Source organism: Tyto alba, unplaced genomic scaffold (genome assembly GCF_018691265.1).
Source record: "Tyto alba isolate M040663 unplaced genomic scaffold, T.alba_DEE_v4.0 Super-Scaffold_42, whole genome shotgun sequence".
NCBI classification, from domain to species: Eukaryota; Metazoa; Chordata; class Aves; order Strigiformes; family Tytonidae; genus Tyto; species Tyto alba.
Genome location: NW_024881318.1, coordinates 38,166,452 through 38,188,990, shown reverse-complemented (window position 1 = coordinate 38,188,990; position 22,539 = coordinate 38,166,452). Strand labels below are relative to the sequence as shown.

General features: G+C 38.5%; 1 protein-coding gene across 13 annotated transcripts in view; it reads left to right on the top strand.

Moving 5' to 3' along the window:
• The window catches only part of NFIB (nuclear factor I B), a 277,174-nt gene that overhangs the window by 179,563 nt on the left and 75,072 nt on the right, over positions 1-22,539 (top strand). The window contains exon 1 of one of the 13 annotated variants that reach the window (XM_033004198.2): positions 13,160-13,180. The exons of the other annotated variants lie outside the window; for them this stretch is intronic. The gene's annotated coding sequence lies outside the window, so the exon portion shown is untranslated. Of the gene's footprint in view, positions 1-13,159; positions 13,181-22,539 lie in introns of those variants that run through there. 13 annotated transcript variants of the gene reach the window in all.

Below are 22,539 nucleotides of genomic sequence, written 5' to 3'. Positions count from 1 at the left end.
GCAAAAAAGATGATAATGGTTTGCATGTATAAGGCGACTCATAAAGTACCTTAGTTCTGAGTATAAGAATAGAAAGATCTTATGACTTTCATTTACACTATTTTCCTGGGAAAAATAACTGGAGATAGAAAAACTAGTATTTGGTGGGGAAATGACCCTTACAGAAGAGTTCTGCAGTGATTATGCAGATTTGGTGGTGGTGGTGTGCACAGTATTTTCCTAGGAATAGCACTTCAGAACCCCAGGTGTAGTTTGACCTAGATCCCTCCTCCCTTTAACCTCTGATGACACAAGAACTGAAGAACTGCCTTGTGTCAATAGGCCTGACACAGTTAAAGACAGCCACGAGCATCTTTAGTTAGTGAACAAGCTCCCAAGGAGATGCTGCATTCAGCAGATCATCTCCAATAGAAAATTTGGACTCAGGAATACATTTTCCAAATAAAATGGAGGCATCCTGATGTTAATAGAGACTATTTGCAGCTTTTTTTTTTTTTTTTAAACTGACATATGTGTACAGGTGCTGCATGATATTCAATACAGCCTGAATTTAGCTTCTTCCTATTTGTACAAAACCTTCAGTGCATGAATATTTAAGACATTAGACTCATTTGATGCAGAATATGAACAAAGGATTACAAGAAGTTACATTGCATATGGCCCAGAGAGCTAAGAAAAAATTGTATTGACAAAACTGATTGTTACATCTTGAGTTTCAAGCAAAAAACTTTGTTTTTTGCATACAGTTTTCGTTTACTTTAGGCAAGATATATTAGAGATCTCTAGATGTGCAGAATAACAAATAATAAGTTGATGCAAGAAGCATGATAACTTTTGCCTCCTCATTTTTCAGAATCAAGTACACATTTCAGTGTTTTCTTCCAACAGATTTTTATGGAATTTAGACCTAGGCATTAGCTAAGGAATGTGAGCAAAGAGGAGGTTGTACTCACGACACTTCTGTAAAGCTGAAACATCTGTAGTGATACTTCTGACAGAAGAAATCCTCTGATTTTTCCTGTCTTGTAAGTGCTCAGCAGAAGAAAGAGAACATAGGAGTAACTGTAAATAAAAAAGATAAATTATACCTTTGTCCTTCTTTCCTTTGAATACTTCAGAAACCCAAGTGCCAGTGCCCCTGAAAATGTGAATCAATTGGTAGGGGCCTTTCTAAGTATACAAATGGAACTGCTAAGGTACAAGGATGTTTCTTGCAGCATTAAAATTACAGCATGAATATCATGGCATTTTTTAATACAGTAAATAGAATTTCACAGTCATTTGAAACTCAGAAGAGTTAAAATTTCTTCACTTTGTTTTTAGCAAATCTGTTGGCAGTTGCATGCAGAACTTGGGAACTGGAAATGGGATCTCATTTTCTTGCTGTTTACAGCATGCAAGTGCTGAGTTACATGCAAATATATAGTAGTCTTTATCCCAGGTTGCTGGCCTGATATTAGACCAGTCAGATAAAGTGAGACTCTAATTTGAGCTTGAGAAGGCTATTCATATATATCTATTTTTTGCCTTCAATAAATGAACGTAAATGTATTCTTAAGCACTTTTAATATTTCTTTCAATCCAGCTAGGTGAAAAGGGAAAGTTTTGGGATTCCCAGTAAACTATGTACGTGGTGCTTCCATACAGGAAAATAGCCTGTGTTTGTTTAGTGTTACAACTGCAAGTGCCATGTTAACCCAGTGAGGAGGAAAAATGGGGAATGGCTATATATCTATTTTTAAAATATATGTGTGCATTTGAAAGGAAGAAGAATGGCATGATATTCACAGAATGAAGATTCATCTGTAGATGCTGTAAGCAGCAGATAAGATAAAAAAAATTACGTAATTTTGTGAAGATAATGTTTTACATACAGGCGATTAACCATGGCAGATTGTTTGGAAAATAAAGGTGACGAAGATGTCCCTGTGTATATCTGACTGGTAAAATATTTTGAACAGAAACCCTTGCTAGCTTTGCTTTGTCTTTTTTTTTGGTGTGTTTTTGTTTTGTTTTGTTTTCTTTTTTTGGTAGAGAGTAGTTTAAAGGTGCACTTATTAAATATTAATAGAAGAGAGACCAATTGAAATTGCATGCTGATGCAGTCCCCATGCTCTTTGGAACCTTAACCCTAGCTCACTGGTACTTTACAAGGACATCAGCATTACATAGCTGTGTGACTTTGACCCTGATTACTAATTAAACAGAGGGTGAAAGTCACTTAATTCAGAAGCCTGTTGAGTAGACAGAACTATCACAGTGAATGTCCTTTGTATTTACAGGGACAAAGATTTGCTCGATAGAGTGAAAGTATTAGAAATGAAATAAAAGTTATATAAATAATTGATGATACAATCTGAAGTCTTCTGATGCAGCAGTGTGGCCATAGACAATAAGCAGTTCATGGATCAGTTGACTAGAGTTTTCATAAAAAGCTCCTGTAAGATGTTATATAATGATAGTTGATAGAGATGCTTAGGACAGTAAATATACAGGCACAGCACCTACAAGACAAGCTTTGCATTCACTTAGTGTCGGTAAGGTTGTGATTCTTCTACTAGTGGACTGTTTTCTTCTGGTGTGGGCACTTTCTGTTTTCAATTCCAAGTGATTATAAAATACCTGTATAATTTTTAAAGGAAATTCAGAGGAAACATCATTATACACTCAAGTGTCACCTGTCATTACCAAAAGCACCAGATCTACCTGGGTCTCCCGAGATACAGTTCAGTAAGCAGTAAGAAAGGAGTGGTCTCAGCAGAGGCTTGAAATGTCTCTGCTTCAGTTATGGTCAGTTACGATTGCAGTATAGAAAGCAGGCCCAAGGAATGTCCCCATTTATATTCTGTTTGACAATGGACACAGTGAAAGAATCCTCTCCCATCTTTATTATTCAGGCCCAGGACAGAGTAGCTAAGGTTTCCTAGTTCTGGCCAAGGGTGGGAAAGCTTGATGAGGATGTCCCTCTCAAATCAAATACAGAGAGGCTGGTGCAGCAGAGGCTACAGATTTATGACAGGGTTTTGTACATTTTGCTGTTTGCTTGGAAAAGAGAGATTTTCTTGATAAGTGGGCAAATGCAGTCAGTGTGAAGGAGGTATCAAGCATCTGGGACTTCGCTGGTGACTTGTGACCGAGCACAGAAAAGCTGTGCTTTGCAGAGGTCCCAACGCATGTGTTCCTGGCACAGGGGAAGCATATGATGATTTATGCATAATTTAAAACAATAAAATTAAGCTTCCCTTCAGGAAACTCCTCCTCCCCCCCTTTTTTTCCCAGTTACGGGATACTTGGAGCAGTCTGTATGCCTTCCCACCCGCTGCTGTGCGCAGTGTTCTAGTGAGCCTGGTGTGACCAACCTGTGGTGCCAGGTTCCGCGCCTGTCTGGAAACCCATCTCCTCGCCTCATTTAAAACAATCAGACGGTTTTAAAACCAGCATTGGATTTTGCCCTTCATTCAGGACGACACTAGGTCGACGACATTTCAGGATAACTGTTTGGCAGCCATTTTAGATACTGCCTGTGCTGAGAGCTCTCTGGCTGCCAAAAATTGCAGACATTCTGTGCCAAAACACTCTTGGCAGTAGAGATAAACTTTGCAGAGATACACAGTCCAGAAATATCTTATAATTACAAAGCACAGGGGGCAGAATGTTTTTACAATACAGCTGTGCTAATGTAAACATTTAATTTGGCAGCCTTCTCCACCCACTTTTCAATTAACTGGGTTTATGCAGATACTTTAGGTCTGCAATAAACTTTATTGCTACTTCTCTTAGAGTACAGTTTATGAAACACAGATTTTAAGTATTTTGGGGGCTTTCTATCCATTTAGCAAGGCACATTGAAAATGTTAGCCTGTCATAAAGGGAAGTGTCAATTCCTGTTTTAAAATGCCTTAGATCTGGCTTCACTAAAAGCCATTGCTTTAAAAGTATATATTAATTGGGGCCTGTCTCCTTTGGTTTCTCCCAAAGCAAGTAACAGGATATTAATAGAAAGAAATGAAATCACTTAAAGAGCTACAAAAGGACGTTTGTGCTGGTGATCATTAGAAAAGACAAATGTTCCTGGTGTTGCAGAATGGTGCTACAGAGAACATCTCTGAACAGCAGTTCTTATGAATATAATTGCAATAATTGTGTGATAGCTGCGGTAATTGTTCCTACAGAGTAAAAGAAAAATAATTTCCAATCACAAGCATTATTCAGCCTTAGACGGCAACAGCAGCCAAAGATGCTTTCCTGCAAGCTTCAAAATGCTGGAGGTCACGGTATTTTGTAATGAGATGAGTTAATTGACTTTGTGAAACTGGCTAATGTTTTATAATATAAGAATACATATTAGATAATATCTTTCTACTCACTATCAAATACATTAAAGTAACTCTCTCTAGTTCCTTTTGCCTTTTCTGGGAATGAAAAGCTTCACCATGACTTTGAAAGGCTGAAATTCCGAGTTCTTCCTTGCAGTCAGGAGCTCCCCAGTCTTGTGAGGGATTGCACCATGTCAGGGTGAACATCCTAGGTATGGAGGGCTCTGTATTTAGGGTCTAGGCAAAACAGCATTAGCACAGACAAAGAGCTAGATTAGCACTTTCTCTAGGGATGACAGACTTAAGGATTCAAAGGACCAGTTCGGTTTGGACAAACTTATGATTAGGAAAGACTGTAGTTTTTTTGAAAGTATGTTGAGGCTTCTTTAGTCATGAAACTTGGACTAGTATCCAAGAAACTGCTATTTTGTCTGCTTTCATTTTGGCATTTGTATTTCCAGGCCAAGCCACTTGTTGTTGTTGATAATTATGCAGGAGCAGCAGCAGAAGAAAGGCTATCTCTTGTCCCACAGCCATCTAGATGATGGTCTCTGCCCCACAGAGTGTTCAGCTTTGGTTTGCACATGTGTGCGGACAGGAGTGGTGATGTGAAGCAGGTTGATGACTGGTAAAGGGCACCAAAGTGTCTTCATGTGTTTTTTCAGCTGACGCGCAGAAACTTGTTGGAGACGAGGTGAAGGATTTTTTACTTTAAACTTCAAATGAAGGGAGGAAAGATATGGAAGTAGATACAAGTGACAATGTTTGTGAGCATTGCTGAAGGCATAATTTCCAGGAGGTTTTTAAATGGGCATGTTATAGCCCAAAAGCAAGTGAGTAAAATTAGCTACTTCAGTTTTTAATGAATTCCAGAAAGTTTGATTCTAAATGTGAGTGGTAGGACATCAGAAAAACAAGAGCTTCCTCTAATTGATTTAGCCATTCCTAATTTTCATTGAAGTGAATTAATCTTAAATACTGGTTTTTAAAAAGTATATTTCATTTTTTTTTACAGTAGACATCAAATAAATGTGGTAAGGTTAGTTAATACTAAAGCATAACAACATAGATATATTGAAAAGCTAATTGAAGAAAGTCAGTGAAAGTGGATGTTAAAGCACTAACAACATAAACTAGGGTCTAGTTGTAAGGATTTGTCTCTGTAACCTGTTGGGCTTTAAAGCTTAGTGGTGAGGATGGGAATATAGTTTATGGATGGAATCCCAAACAGTTCATTATTGCAGGAATTCAGAATAAATTCTTGTCCCTCATGATCACAACACATTTTCTTAGATTCCTATTGTAGGAAGTGATAGTTACTTTTAATTGATTGTCTCCTTACTCTTTTTACTAATCAATAAATAAATAAATGTTGGTGATAAATTGGATTTATCTAGATGTTTTTCTGATGTGCTGTTCCCTTAATTAGAAGCACAGTTATTCAGCATTGTTTCCTTGAGTAAAGTACAGCAGAGAACAGAGTGCTTTTAGGAGTAGAATGAAACTCTTTGATTGACTTTGGTCATTCCATAAGCAGTAAAAATTAAGTTTGGTGGCGAAGGACCTTGCGAGCAAGATCCTTATTGTCTCCTTCATTTGGCCACAGGAGTCTGTGAGAATGCTGATCATGGCCTATAGGCAGAATGAACATTTTAAAAAATTATGCTTTGTTATTCATTGGTGTTCCTTAAAATAAAATGGGTTGTCAAGATAGTAAAAGCCTAGCCACAGGAATGGAAGATCTGAAATGCAGAAATGAGAAATGCATTCTACACCTATAAAGAGATTATCAGTCACTTTTGACAACATTGATTTAATGGATAATTGGTAAATAAAGAACTGTATACATTGCAATTGCTGCCTCCTTTCCCAAGGCTTTACAGGAGCATGGGTGATATTTGAAAAAGAAATAGCTGTTGTATTTTATCTATTAATAAGCCTCCTAAATACCTGGGTTTGGGGAAAGGCTGCTTTGTACCACTCTGTGAGATCAGAGTGCCTGGAAAGCTGCTGAGGGTCTCCTAGGTGTAAGCCAACCTCCAGGTCCACCAGGGAGCCAGGCCTTCCTGGGGAGCAGAACAAAAGCTACCATGCTCTGCCATGGCCCCTTTGAAATTTGTGTTCCACTGTAAGTGCAAGGAGCCTTGACTAACTGATGGAGGAAACATCTATAGTGTTCTTCCGCCTGCCTGCGCTAGCAGTGCTGATGTTGTGGGGGTTCCTCACCTCTGCCTTTGCAGCCATGAGCACCATGGCTGCGCTGCCCCAGGTAGCAGCCTGCAGCACTCCGCAGAGCACAGTGCTGGAACTGACCTACCCTGTCCCACACCCAGGGTGGGAACCATACCCACAGCAAAGCCTGAAGCAGTATCCCTCCTTTCAGGGGTTTGGGAGGATGTGGAGGTGGCCAACAGCCACCTTTACCCAAACCCATTCTCTCATATCAGATCACAGGTTTGAAGCTGGATGTTTACCTAATCTTCAGGCAAACTTTGGAAGTCAGGTATCCCTGCTCAACCAATGTGGCAAGAATTAAAAAAAGTATTTTCAAAGGCCTAATGCAGTTTGGTGCAATCGAGTATGCACTGCTTGAAAGCTTGGATGCACAGGAGTGGGGGTTGAGGGCAGAAAATGAGTGTGTGTTGTGTGGATCCTCTGCTCTGGCATTGTCTTAGAGGATTTTTTAGAAAGATGCTGAAAGTTCGTATGCATATAGCTGCAGCAAGCTTTTAACCTGCCAGCCCTTAGATGTTAGAAACAACACTTGTGTCAGTTGTTTAGGAAATACATAAACAAGGACGAATGAAGTATTCCCCTGTACAGCAGAAGACAGTTTAAATAGATTAGGTTCTGGCATAGCACTCAAGTTTATCAGGCATTTAGTGTTTAGGAGGTACAATACAGCATGTGTGACTTGCCAACTATCTGGGCTTCCCCCACTGTTTCTGGTTTGGCAACGATGTGTTTTTTCACCCTGTTGCAATCCTGACTGCCAAGGAGACATGGCCAGCTTTCTGCTTCCTGTCTTCCTCTTTGTCCTGGCTTGGCCTCCACTCTGCCTGCCAAGTCACAGATGCCAAAAACTTATACAAAAAGGTCAGACAACTAAGGCTTGAAATCACTGATGCCAACATTTGTATTTTCTTCCTATTCTTCTGTAGTTGGCTAAATGGAGAGTACACAGCATATAGCTGAGACAGGAATACAGAGATATTTTTGACAATAGGAGTGTATGGGTTACAGTTTTGCAAACTGCTCACAAAGTGAACACAGAACATTTTAAGATGAATTCCGAGCAAAGCTCAGTGAAATGTGAAGTGAAAAAGTTATATAATAACCTTCTTCTTTTATGGCTTTATCCCTCTCCCCTTCCCCCTGCCCCCCCCCAGTTTATTTTTGCTTGCTCCTGCAATTTTACTGCATTTAGCAGTCAAGTTCCTTTGGAGTTTAGTACTACACATCTTTGCAGTTGGATCTGCAACTACATTAATATCTGTGACCCTGTTGTAACTACTAAGAAAATTAAGCTTAAGGTAATATTTATAACTGAGAAGTTCTAGTAATTAGTACATAGCTGTTCAGAACCTGAACTTCACCAACAGAAATCTGAAAACTCAACGGTTTTGAACATTTTTGCCCCAGACAAAATTTGTTCACCTGATTTTGGTTCAGCTTCTTTCTACTTTGTGAAGCTGAAGCAGGAAAATATACCTACCACTTCTATTTCTGTAATGTTTCTTGTCATTAATACGATATTCACCTAATGCTTTAATCTCCTGTTTTTTGACTAACCACTAAGGCTAATAACAGTAGCCAGAAATGCAGCATAACTGTTGGCCATGAGCTGTAAAATTACATGATTGTAGAGGAAGCCTTCTCTTCAGATGATTCATCAAACCCCAGGTTGTAAAGAACAGCTCCGTATTTCAGTCAGTCTTCAAAAGAGACAGTTCACTTTATTCATCATTTGCTCAGCCTCTCCCCTACCTTGCTCACCTTTGAAGAGAGGGTGTTTCTTTAAAGTAACAGCAACAAGCAAGAGAAAAAAGAATAAGATCCTTTCAGCAGCAGGCCCCTTCCTAATAAGCAACATTTGATTTTCTGTCTCTTACTCAGTTGAGCAAGAACCCTGTACAGTTCTTAGTGGGTTTTGGTTATAGGTATTTTCCTGGACACTGAGGGTGCAGGGTTGAGAAGTATCCTCAGGTGTATAGTAATGGCAGGAGGAGGGGAGAGAGAGATTGCAGAGAAGGTAGGGAAAAGAAATTATTGACTGTTTTGTTCATTCATACAGGTGGTTGCAAGTTATTTTGTAGTAAATCTTTAACAATTTCATATACAGTATTATTCCTAAAGTTAATTATAGACCTAGACCTTAGGTAAAAAGGCTGCCAATGTCATTAATGGAATAACAGTGCGCTCCCTAGAGTCAAACATTGCTTGTGGACAACCACTTCTAACTATACACACAAAGCCACATACTCTGAATTCATTGCATACCAGGGAGTAATTTACTGACATGTATGCCCTCTGCACTTAGTAATGCAACAGAAGAATCCTCTGTAAGTGCATATGGCAATTATTACTGTTACTTGTCTATTCTGAAGGTGGGCTGTCTGTCTCTGTCCTTCCAGTTGTGCCTTGCTAGGTTGTGATTTAAACACCACTAACTATATTTGCCCCCTAAGCAGAGAGCATTAATAATGATAAAGGAGCTGAGCAGTCATGCAGCCTTGTTTCTTTGTTGGTGAATGTTTTGGATGTCCTTTAGTGCCAAGGTGGGGTTAGTAATTTTCTTGGGTACCTGAAAGTGAAACATTACTGCAGAATTTTCACAGAGCTTGATTTTGTGGAATGTTTCAGGAAGCTTTCTCCTGGGAAATAATGAAAACAGCAAGATGATCTTGAGTGCTGCTGTTTATTTTGTGACCCTAAAATTGATAAATCTGCCCTGCGGAAGGAAGGACTGTGGGTATGCTTATGTGTGAACAAGAACAAAATTAAGTTTTAAATATTGTCCCTTTCAGGTCATCAACATTGAATTTGTTGTTAGCAGGGACTGAACATAGATAGTCATCTGATTGAAGGGTCTTTAGGATGTACAGGTTGTTAAAATTGTTCTGCAAAGGCTGTAAGAAGGAGGTGGTCTTTCCTAAGAGGCACAAACTTCATTTTTACAAATTTAAAGGAGTATGTCATTTGGGCTAAGAATTTATCTTGGCTTTCTAATGATTTAAATCATTCCAGTCTTGGTCATAAGTCTGCAAATGATGTTGCGAGAACATATTTCAACAGTCTGTGAGAACACTTTAATAAAGTATGGAAATGTAAGAAAAAGTATTTTTAAGTTCAGATATGTAAATTTACTGTGATTCTTCCCTACTAACCTCCTGGAAAGATACGGTCCAGAGAATTTGCCTTGTTCTGCGCCATAATCACTGCACTTTTTTTTAATGCCTCATTGCTTAATAAATATTATTTCTGAACATGCGATTTTTATTATGTATGTTCAGCCTAATTTTTTTTTTTTTTAAGTGCTGAAACATACTGATTACATTTTTTGCATCTGCTGGTTATTAAAACGGGCTTGTGCTAATAAATTTAGGAAGGCAGCTATCATTTTGTTTCTGACATATATGTTTGCTCAGAGTTCCTCATGTGATTGCCTGTAATCAACATGAACTTAATGGCTGTGGTGAATAATTTGAAATGGTATAGGTGAGAGCTGTGCAAAGATACCCTAACTTTCTGTGACTTAGCCAACTTGTGTGTGGGAAACAGTGTAGGCTTGCAAGCTTGACAGTCTTCCTAAATTCATGTTTTCTGGACTGTCTCCTATATACATACACATACTGTCTAACAAACTGTGGTAACCTGTACACTAAACTTTGTATAAAGCTTTAGTTTTATTCTTATTGTCATGGCAATCTGTCTTCATGTACTGCTTCCATCTCCTGAATACTTACATCATGCTGTTATCAATAGCTATGCATATGGAAGTGATTTGATTGTTCATTTGATTAAAGTAGAAGAAAGGGGCCATACAGCAATGCTAGTGTTTCCTGAGGGGACACAGGGCTTTAAACTTCTAGCAGACAAACTAGCTTGTGAAGAAGTGTGTTTTAACTTTGTTACAGGAATTTAATTTTGAACAATTGTGTATGTAGGAAGGCTAATGCCAGAAACACTTTGGGAAAAAATGGCCAAAAGATGTGCTGGCATATTCTTGTTTTCCAGTGATTTCTTTGCTGCTGGTGGAGCTCTCTCTTACCATCCCTGATGTTTCCTCGCTCTGCTGTGGGCAGCAGGTCACACACCGCTGTTCTGCTCCCACATGTGGAAGTGCACTGCTGCCAGTGAACAGAAGAGCATCATGTGAAAAGTGTACATTGTTACGTGACAGCTTCAGGTTGGAGAGGGTTTGGGAAAAGGTTGGGGCACACTGATGAACAGGCTTCTTTTTAACTTTGCTTCATCCCAGGGTTCACTGCAAATTTTTTTTTTTTTTTTTGGTGTTGGTTTGCTTGATTTTTTTTCTGCAAGTGTAAGGTGTGACTAGTGGGCCCTCTGCAATGCTTGCCTGTCAGTCACACCCAATGGGTGGGGAAACACAGCCCTAGGCCAAGGTGAATTAAATGAGAGAACTGGATTTTCTCATGTTCTTGCCGTTGCTGATATCATACCACTGTCCTGAAAAGGCTCTATTGTTCGTGTTTCACTTTTACGTAGGCATTAAAGGAATACTGTTTGATATTCAGATGTACACATCTCCTGGAAGACTGCTTGAAAACAAAAACATTTTGGGGTTTTGGAGATTTGCTTGCTATAACTGTTCATAAGTATAAAGATTATTGTATAACTAGCCAATTGGTCTCATTTGCATGTCAATGCAAATTTTAGCTACTGTGTGGAAATCTGAACTACTGAAAAATAGGCTGATCTGAATGAACTCTAGTCTTGGTGTTGCACACTTTTCTAAATTCATGTTGTTGCTCAAGCAGCACAGACAGACTTTATAGTGCTCTGAAGCATTGACAGTAACTGCAGTGAAAGGAGGCTGGGCTAAAAGGGAGATGTAAGAATGATTTTTCAGAAGTGCACAAGGTGCATGTGTATTTGTGGAGAGCAGGGAGGGGCAGACAGAAGGGAGGCAAAATCTGAGCTGTTTGCACGTTTCCATTAAAGTATTGTCATTGGCTTGAAATTGGTCATAAAAGGGTCTTCTGTAATTACAGTGCATACACCTGAACTCATGTGCAGTGCACTGTGTCTCATCTAGCTTCTCCAGGTCAAGTGAGTTTAACCTATTTGTTCTGGAAAAACATGGTACAGATCTGTCAAAGTGCTCAAATACACATAAGAAGATGTTGAACTGATTCTTGAACCTGCTGTGTGGGTGCACAAGGGGGAAAATGATTAGTATTGTTCCCAGAAGAGGGACGAGGCAAACATTAAGTCGCTATTTTTTGCTATAAAGTTTTTAGAAAAAATCTGAAATATTTCTGTAAGGAATGATATTGTGGAGGTGCTGTCATTCACATTTATTCTCGTTCTTTCAGAAATGCACAAGAGAATTAGCATGCTTAACTCTTTAGACTTTCCTCTACAAAGCCCCAGATGTTGGTCTATAAGTAAGATAACCCTGAAGCTATATGCATTTATAATTTCAGCACACACACACACAGAGATACATGAATATACAAGCTTATTAAAATGGAAAGTACTGTTTGGATTAAATGTTATCTTATATCTTTAGCCAGCAGAAAGTTATTTTTTAAGTAAAAAAAGGCCTTTAATAATAATGTAATTCCTACAGTTGAAGTAGACGTGTTGAATGCCTAAGATTACTCATTCTGGCTTCATGTCTTGGAGCTGTTGGGTGGTGCAACTCCTTTTGCTCTCTGCCACAAACTGAAACCTGAGTTTCTGTTGTATTTTCAGTAAACTTGGACAAGGTATTTTAACTCCAAAGACTTTTTTTATAGCTGCAGACCAAATCCACCTTGATAGATTTCTCAGGGTCCTGCTGTGGTGGAACAGTGGTAAGAAATTAAGGCTTAGAAACTCTGGATGGTTAAATAATGTTCAAGACACTGGCAAGCTACCAGGTGCAGTAAGAATTTTGAGTTAGGTGGTCTTTTGGTTTTGGTTTTTGTTTGTTTTTTTTTTTTTTTTTTTTTTTTATTCATTAACACTTAATTTTTACTCATGCAAACCAAAAAAAAGTAGTAAGCAATGAAAATAAAAATCTTGGAATTTGAATCTGTGTTTTAGATAAATAGTAGTGTCCTTTTTTCAAGAATATAATATTAAGTACTACAAGAATGTGTGCCAGCTTTGGTAAATAAATTGAAATACAAAGAGCAAAAGCAGCCTCTGCTGTATAGTGAACCAGCAAGCATATTTTAAAATCTTGGTTGCATAACTGCAGTTGGTATTGTACCTGTATCAGGGAATTTCACATACAGAGGTGATGCTCATACATTATAAATAGCAGAAGTGAGGGACATGCTGACATGTAATATACAGTGGAAGTTACAGAATCACAAAACAGATGCTCCCATGTGATATTAGCCACAAAATGACAGAATTATGTTGAGAAGGCACAAATGAACATGGTCAGATAGGATTTAATATTTTTCTTACAGCTTTTGTCCAATATGACTGCAACAACAGTATTATTACTAAGAGGGAGTTACGGAGTCTGTGGGAAAAATGTTCTTTAAAATTGCTTTGTTTAAAATTTGATAGACAAGTTTTAAACCAGGATACTTTTTTTTTTTTTAATTTCTTTCTTGTTCATGTGTTTTAAGAAACATTCCTTGCATTTTTTACAGAACATCCCTGCCCAAAACCCAAACTGGGTAAGTCATACATTTCCATGGGTTAGTCAGTTCTATATTTTAAACTCTCTTGTGGCACATCATATAACTATGTACTTCTGATTTTTATCTACTGTAAAAGGTCAAAGTATACATAAAATCAATGCATTGATCAGAATTTTTTTTCATCGCTGTTGCTTCAGTACTCTATACATTATCTCTTCTCATTGTTTATTTATTACCAGTTTACATATACTGAAAAATAAACATTTTCACAGCATGTGGCTGTGAACACACATGCAATTCCATTCAAGTTTATGAACCACTGGTATGAAAAGGCAGGGTGATTTTTCTCAGACAGTTCTTATACATTACCTATGTAGTGCCCACTGATAGTTTTAATCTTTATTTTGTCACTATTTGTTTGTTTTAAAAGTATGTGTGTGGGAATATGGACAGGCAAAGTGGTGCATATTTTGTCTGTGAATTTTTTCAATTATGGCAGATGGAATTAAATCCACTTTATAAAGAATATGGTAACATAATTACAAATTATATACTGCCGTTTGAGACATAGCTCTCATAAACATGGTCTATGATAAAAAAAATATTTTACTTTAGGATACATAGAACTATGACATTCCTTATACTCCATCTCTGTTAGAGGTGAATTCATATCCCAGTGTTTAAAAATTGCACATAGCAGCAACTGTCAATCTCAGGATAATACTCACCAATGTCTGGGCAGCAGTTTTAAAAAAAAAAAACCAAACCAACCAACCAAACCCAAACCATCACTCTTTTGGGGCCTTTTCTTGGTGTATTCCATATTCTTTATGCTAAAGGTTGAGTTTTACCACCAGTCATAAAGCTGAAATTAATTGAAATAAAAACGTAGCTGTGGCAGCATTGTGGATCATAGATCAAAATTGGAAGATCCTTCGGTGAATATTACAGTATTTAGAAACACTACAGTGATGCTCAGGTTGTCAAATCATTAAGCCTTTTCCCTCCTGTTTTGGAGAAAATAATTTTGTTTTGGGTTCCTAAACACAGTTATGCTTACTGGAGGAGGTATTACCTCATGCCGGTTTTAGCTGGCTTGAAGGAATGCTAGAGACTGCAGTGCTCTAGTCTAATTTTGAAGTTTCCATGATATGTAAAAATCCAGTATTTTAGTTTAATTGCTGTTAATTTCCCCCAATTAGCATATAGTGTGGTGGCATACTTAGCATTTTAGGAGATCTCTGTCTACAAAATAATAGAGAGGCCTCGTGAACCTCTACTAATAATTGTAAACTACTTTTTTGGGTTCTTTGTCAGGTGATGTTTTAGACTCATAAAGTAGGATATGATTGTAACTTTCTGAAAGGTTGAAGAATCTAGCTTTTATTACTGTATGTTTTAGTGGAGGATGCAATGCACTTTGAAGAAAAAATGCAGTCCTACCCTACAGTATTTGTTGAACTGTGCTTTCTCTTTTAGTTTAAAACTGTAATTTACCATGAGCTACCACATCCGAAGCTCACTGGAGCAATTTAGTGTAAGCATAATGTTGGTAACATACTGGTGTTTTACTTGTTGCTAAGTGGCGCTTATTGTAAGTCAAGGATTTTTCAGTTTCCTGTGCTCTGCTGCATTCAGGGACAAAATGCAGAGGCACAACCTGCAGGCAGAGGTGCAGGGTTTGTGCATGGCCTCTCTGCAGTGTGGTGGAGATGACCCAGCTTGCAGGTGCACAAGAAGCTGGGAGGGAGCCTGGCCAGGACAGCTGACCTAAACTAGCCCAAGAGATACTCCATACCATAGGACCAGTATATGAACTGGGGGAGTTGGCTGGGAGGGTGGGTTGCTACTGAGGCATTGGTCAGCGGGTGGTGAGCAATTGTATTGTGCATCGCTTGTCTTTTCTTGGGTTTTATTTCTCTCTCTTTTTGTTATTTTCCTTGTCACTACAATTACTACAATTATTACAACAACAATAACAAAACAATGATGATGATAATAATAATTATTATTTTTATTATAATATTTTATTTTAGTTATTAAACTAGTCTTACCTCAACCCATGAGTTTTACTTGTTTTTTCAATTCTCCTCCCCATCCCAGTAGGAAGGAGAAGGAGTGAGCGAGCAGCTGCATGGTGCTTAGTTGCTGGCTGGGGTTAAACCACATCTATCTCCCTGAACTATTTTTGCTTTACTGCCTTAAAGTGCAAGAGAAAATGAAATCCTGACTGCATGGGATTCAGTCATAAAATCCATGTTGACTTCTATGAAACCAGGATCTGTGCAGAAGTTCTTAGTAATATACATTGCATGAAGGTGAGGGTCAACCTTTGTCTTTCACAACATAATGAAGCAGCCAGTTTATTAATTGGCTGAAGGTATATGCAAGCAAATTCTTATTGTTTACATGCAAATATAAACTTTTTCATTCATATAATCTATCATATTATTTCTTCTCTAAGCACTCAAGGAGGTCTTTCACTGTGTTCTACCTTTTCATTTTCTGAAGAATCCATAATAAAAGCCCTTTATGATACATACCTTAATGTAAAAGGTTTCCTGGTTTTCAAGAAAGACTTCTGAATGTTTCTGACTATAGCTAGCATCCACAGTAACTTCCAGATGGATAAAATTAAACATTCATATCTCATCCTTTCCTACTGAATCCAGCAAGTTTTGGAAAGAAACTTCATTCTTTCACATTTATCCACATGTGGCAAGATACCCATGTAAATCTCTTCTTAATGTACATGTCAAAAAAGAGCTCAGTTAATATTAGGAAGTATGGGAAACATTTGTTTCAGGCCATGAAAAAATATAACCCTTTCCTTAAGTTAAAAATGTGTGTGTGTGTGTGTGTGTGTGTGTGTGTGTGTGAGTGCGCACGCACGTGTGTGTGCATACATATGTATAATATGTATATATTCCATGCACAACTTATAACACAGCTGGGGAAAGTTGTTCAGTTTTCAAAATGAGCAACTTATGGTTTTCATAAATTGTATAAGAAATATTTTGAATAAATAAGTGTTGTGATTTATTTTACATAAACAAATAAGGGAATTTAAATTAAAAAGATAAATCTGTGCATGGGGCATAAAGCTGAAAAGCTGACTATGCTTATTGCTATTTTGGTTCTGGTAAGTGCTTCTAGGTCCTTGAATTTCTTTCAACTATATAAAAACTGGATTTACTCCCAGAGCTCCACTTCTTAACTAGGACAGTTTAAAAACTAAACAAGGGCTGAGTCAGTTAATTAATTTAAATGAGATTACAAATCAGAGACACATTACGTAATGTTGATTTAATTACCATTTTTTATTTACCTAATTAAAACACTCTGAAGAAAAGTTAACAGTCTCAACAATGGCTGGTTGGGTGACTTGGCAGCAGCAGATCTGAGCTGCTGATAAAAGGGGAGGTGAAGTGGGCAGCCTGCTGTGACCTGTGCAGCCCTGATGCCCTGAACCATTATGCCCGCCTTGCTGCCAGCCTGCGCGGTGGGTTCCTGGGTGGTGGGATTGTCCTGACCAGCCCGGATATGGTGATGCTGCCCCAGCTTCAGATCCCCACCATGGGGGGCTGGGACACATGTCCCATGGGGATGGGTGGGCTCTCCATTGAAAGGCATGGGGTTTCTTCCAGCCATGCCAGCTGTGGGAGGACTCATCTGTTGTGGAAGGGTGTGGGGGTGCGTGGTGAAAGGGGACGACCGATGACTGAGTAGCTCTTGCGGTGTCCCCAATCCAAAGCAAACAGATTCAAACCAAAATGAAAACAGAGTCCAGCTTCTGCCTGCTGGGCTGGCTGTCTCCTACTGGAAGCACCTCCATGCCTGAGCCCTAAAGATATTTGTGAAATGGCGGACTTCTGTGGGCTAAAACCTGGGTACCTGCCTGAGATGACGGGCAACACAGATAGATACCTTAGCTTTCTGGGGCCAGCAGTCAGCTCTGTTCCTCACTGCTTTTTTCAGGTAGGTGAAGGTTAGATGGCAGCACCCTTTCAAGGTGAAGAGTGTAGGTCACTGTTACAGTGCCTCATGGCTCCTGGTGTGGCACGTGGGCGCTGATGAAGCCTGCCTTCACAGGATCAGCACATACAGCCTTCAGAGTAGCTCCTGCTGGTAGTCTGGTCTTCAAAGAGGTTTCTTCCATGCCTCCTGTGTGAAAAATAATAAAGGGAGCAAAAAGCAGTGGGGATTTTATGCCAAAATGGCATTGAAGAACTGAGGCTTTCTTGAGGTTTGAATACACCTCATATCAATAGCAACTTGGGACTGTTATTTCTGTGTCAGCATAACAGCCTTTGCACATAGATTTCTTTGATACTCTTACTTAAATTTGTAGAAACCTAGTCTGCAAACAGATCATAGCTAGGGATACACCTTCAGAAAACTGGAGGATGCCATAGGTGAGCAACAAGCCATCCTTTCTTGCATGGCCAACTGGATTTGCCAGTGCAATGTTGTCTGGAGCCAGTGCCACTGCCCCATGACTTGCACTTAAATGTCTAACTTCAGTTCTCTACCCTGCTTATTTATCACCATCTGTATGAATACCAAGCACATTAGAAACTTGTAGGGCTAGAGCCTTGTATACTTTATCCAGTGCAATAGCGTTGTACCAGATTGCAGTCTTGGTGAACACAGAGGAAATCCTTGCAGAATAAGGGTAGCATAATGACATTTTACAAAGAAGGCACTCCCTCTGTCTTGTGGAGGGTTTCAGTTTGGGTGTCACGAATGCATATTACTAACAGAGTATATAATGTTGGGAAAGATGTGAGGCTTCATCCTGCAAACATGTCTTTCATAGTGAAACACTACTTGTTTTTTGAGATGCTGCTTCCTCCTTGTGTGAACTGTGGTTCATACCATGTATCTTCAGGGGTATAGAATCACAGAATCATTTAGGTTGGAAAAGACCCTTATGATGATTGAGTCCAACTGTAAACCCAGAACTGCCAAATCCACCACTAAACCATGTCCCTAAGTGCCACATCTACACATCTTTTAAATACTTCCAGGAATGGTGACTCAACGCCTTCCCTGGGAAGCCTGTTCCGAAGTTTGACAACCCTTTTGGTGCAGAAATTTTTCCTAATATCCAATCTAAGCCTCCCGTGGTGCAACTTGAGACCATTTCCTCTCATCCTATCACTTGTTACTTGGGAGAGGAGACTGACACCCACCTCACTACAACCTACTTTCAGGTATTTGTAGAGAGTGATAAAGTCTCCCCTCATCCTCATTTTCTTCAGACTAAACAACTCTGTTTCCCTCAGCTGCTTCTCATAGGACTTGTGCTCTAACAAAGAAAGTGGTGGGGGTGAGCATTTTATCAGACAAATCCAGGGAGCCAGAATTTTCAGGGGAACTATTTCCATTAAGTGTAGCGGTCTATGAAAATGTGAAAAATAAATCCCCCCTCAAGTTAACATACTTAAGAAAACAAGGGTGACACTTGCACCAATGCCATGTCCGTATTTATAGCATCATTTCAACAGATACTTAATACGATAAAACACCTTTAGCTTGCTTAAACCATAAACAAACTGTTGTATCACTAGAGTTGGTGCGAATAATGCTCATAAAATTTTACAATAATTCAGTGTCATCAGATACAGAAATAATATACAATGAAGGACATTGCTTTTGCACAATGAAATCAAGAAAAGCATTTGGGAACTTTATCAATCCAGTCAGTTACTATGCCAAGGTAAAATAATGTAGATAGTAGAAGGTAAGTGTGTAGTAAAATTAGGAAAATAATTAATGGTAATGATTTAAAGTACACATATGAAATTATTTATTTGCTTTATAGATTTTTTTGATCACATTATTCACTTTGGAGGAGAGGGAGATATCTTGTTTTTTTGTTTCCATGAATGCTTTTCTACCATAATGATGTTCTGAAAGTCTTTGAAAGATGGGGAGTTGATTTGGGAAGTCTTTTCACCATGAAGACAGCCCAGAAGTGGATCTGGGGCCCAAAGAGGTTGAGCTGTCTCCATCCTTGAGGTGTTTCATGCCCTGACTTTGTAAAGCCCTGAGCAGTCGAGTTTGATCCCATGGGTGAGACTTCGCTGGGCAGGGGCTGGAACTGAAGACCTCCCCATGTCTCCACCAGAATGGGGTGTCCTGTGAGTCTGTGATTTTCAGGGGTATAACCATTTGCCTCAAGTTTGTGATGTCAGGTGTCAAAGTAATCCTAAGGGATGACAGTCTGAGAGGTGGTTGTGATTCTTGTTCATGGTACTGACTGTCATTCATCAAGTTAGATGCTGTATAGGTATGTGAAGGCTTGAACAACATCAAACTGATACATGGTGCCACGTTTCTCTGGTCCTTTATCCTCCCCTGTACCAAAATCATGGACTATCAAAGAACAATGGTATATTTACATGCTGGTGAATGATTAAATTAGTGTCTGTCAACTGAGATTAACTGAGTGCAAAGGCTGTCTCCTAGCCTATGGCAAATGAAAAGTGAAATGTGTTCATTGAAACCACTGAGGAAATTTATTTGATTAGTATGACACCTGTAGAGAATCTGCTTATTTCTAAGACATGGCTCAGGAAGGTACTTTTTCTTTTTACAGATTCTGCCTCTATTTGTTTTCAAGGCCTTCAACATTATGCTAATGCAGAGAGCCTTAAAAGCAAAATTCCTTGTACAGTATAGGGCAATAACCTATCAATGCATCAGCTACTGACTGTTAGAGCAGTCAGCACCAAGAAAAGCAGAGCAGAAGGTACACTCACTGTAGTTACGAGGTGCATATGAAAGCCATCCTGTGGAAATGGTATGTGTAGGTGAGCTTTACTCTGTAGCAAATAAGGAAAAGTAATTCTAAGATCTGTGAGCAAGAATTTTTTCAGGAAAAGCACATTGACAGTAAAATTTGAGAAGAAAGTTTTTTAAACAAACAAAAAGAACACAAAGAAGAATAATAAACTAAGGAAACTTACAGTTGGGAGCTACCTAAATGACAATGTTGAAAGTTCCAGTTTCAGCACATTTACATTATGGAGTTTATTTATTACTAGTTGTATAGCGTTGCTTACAACTATTAGCTTAGGAAGCATTTTTTTTTTTTTTTTTAAATTCACAGAATTATTTGATGGGAAAATTCAGTGCAAAGTCAGCTAGACATACAATGAGTCTGGTTTATGTCTTTCTCCATCACACTGGAAGAAAAGCCTGTAAGTTTTAAATCCAGGTCTCATCTTTTTAATTAATGATCTTGTGCAGATGAGGACAAAGAAAGACTAAAAGTGCCTTAATGTGTCTTTTGCTTCCTTAGTTTCTGTGGCTTTCTAAAAGTGTCTCTTACTCCCTCTTTCAGGAGAGCATTGCTCCAATGTCTCCTTTCATTCAGTGTTCTGCTTATAAATTAAGTTATTCATATAGTTTATTTGTATAAAGATAATGGTTCTCTTGTACTTTGCAATGCTATTTGCACTCAGTCAAGTCAGGAGAGTGCTTTATAGTTACTGACACTGGTAAGAGAATAGGATTGTCACAGGCCATCTCAGGTCTGTGTCTTTCATTCTGAGAATGAGATATTTCTGTGCACATTAAGTGCAGAGTTACATAGGTTGATACTCTCATGCAGAATAGACTTCTTGGCTTCCTCAACTGCTTTAAGTGAAGGGTTAGAAAAGTTGCTCCTCATAATCAGCTTACAATAATTCATTGCTTTCTCAAGATCTTTGAGACCCTGCTGGTGAGTATGTTAGTAGCATGTACTGCTCAAAACACTGTGAGAATCAATCTGTAAAAATCATGACTGATAAGTAGTTAACATAAAGCAAAGTTAAGTTTGACTGTCAAATTATAATATCTAGCTAACTGCTTATCCCTATAGCTGGAAAATTATTTGTTAAGGTTATCTTATTATAATATGAAAAAAAAATGTTGAAACTTCCATCGATCTTTAAATCCTGGATCCATAAAGTAGTTGTGTTGACAGTGAGAAAGTAGCAGTAAAGGCAAATTGCTTGCAAGAGCTAAAAATATATTCTTTGTGCATATTTTAGTGAATTTTAACAGTAGAAAACTTCAAAGACTATCTTCTGCCAGGTCTCATTAATCCAGTTTATACCTCTGCGTTCCTCAAGCTGCACTGTCCAAGTTTTATTGAGTGCATCTGCTACCAAATTGACACTTAATTTAGACACACATCTGCAGTAGTTCTACATGCAGACCATTGCTGTGTAAAATCAGTTCTCTCTGATAATCTTAATTTAAATAATAATACATATGGTTTGCAGAAGCAGAGAATGCCTATTAGAAGAATATTAAAGTTCACCCCCTGCAGGGTGAACCTTCCCATTGCAACACAGGAAGAAGGACGGTTGTCCATATAAAGGTCCATATGCAGAGAAGCATATTTTTAGCATTTCTTGTAGCTGATTGAGTTTTCAGATTAACTTGATTTGATTTTTTAAAGGAATGCACTGTATCTTGTCATGAAAAGAAACAGGCATACTGAATGGCTACATATTATGCCCTACAGTGGGGCTCATTAAGAATAGCCAAGTGCCCAAACCATGGGATGTGCAGAATCCAGATCTGCCCTTCATTCTTCCTGCCCAGAGCTGAAGAAGACAGAAGAAATTTCATGTGAAATTAACTATCCAACGTGTACAAGAGTGATTTCATTCAGTATTGGAAAATTTAGTTGCGTTTTTAATACTATTTGAACCGGGTTTCACATGTACATCGGTCTTCCAGTACTTTGGTAGGTCTCCATAGGCTTGTCTTCTGTGACAATCGTAATTCAGATGAATTCAGTAGAACTTGAACTGTGAAATGACTTTCCATCTCAGATAATGTCTTCTGTAGCATCAAGCTCGTGTTATCTTAAACCACTTGAGAGTCGTGTGTGTCAAGCTATGTTTGCTTGAGCTACATAACTGGTGGTAACAGATTTCAGTGACCTTCTTGTAGGAGGTAGAGGGAATCTTTCATTCTAGGTTTAGGGCTACATTGGCTTTACGAAGAAGTGATGGGGATTGAAGGAAGTATTTGCTGATTTGTAGTCTTCTCCTTTTCTGTCTTTTTTTTCTTTGATTTGGACACTGTAAAGCAGCAATGCATTCAAGAAGTCTGACTTCCTTCTGGGGTCCATTTGCCAACAGCAATTTCTGTAGTGCTGTGATGCAATATTTTGGTGGTTCTATGCTACCAACAAGCACTGCTACATTTTAAAAAATTGATATTTTTTATTCAGATAGTAGCACCGCTCTGTTTTAGATACCTATATCTTTAGATACCTAAACCTATAAGAACAAATGATTGTGCTTCATTTAATTTTTTATTCTCTTTGCATACAAGAGTGTCTGTCATGTTTTACTTTGTTAATAACAATTTCTTGCAGTGGAGAA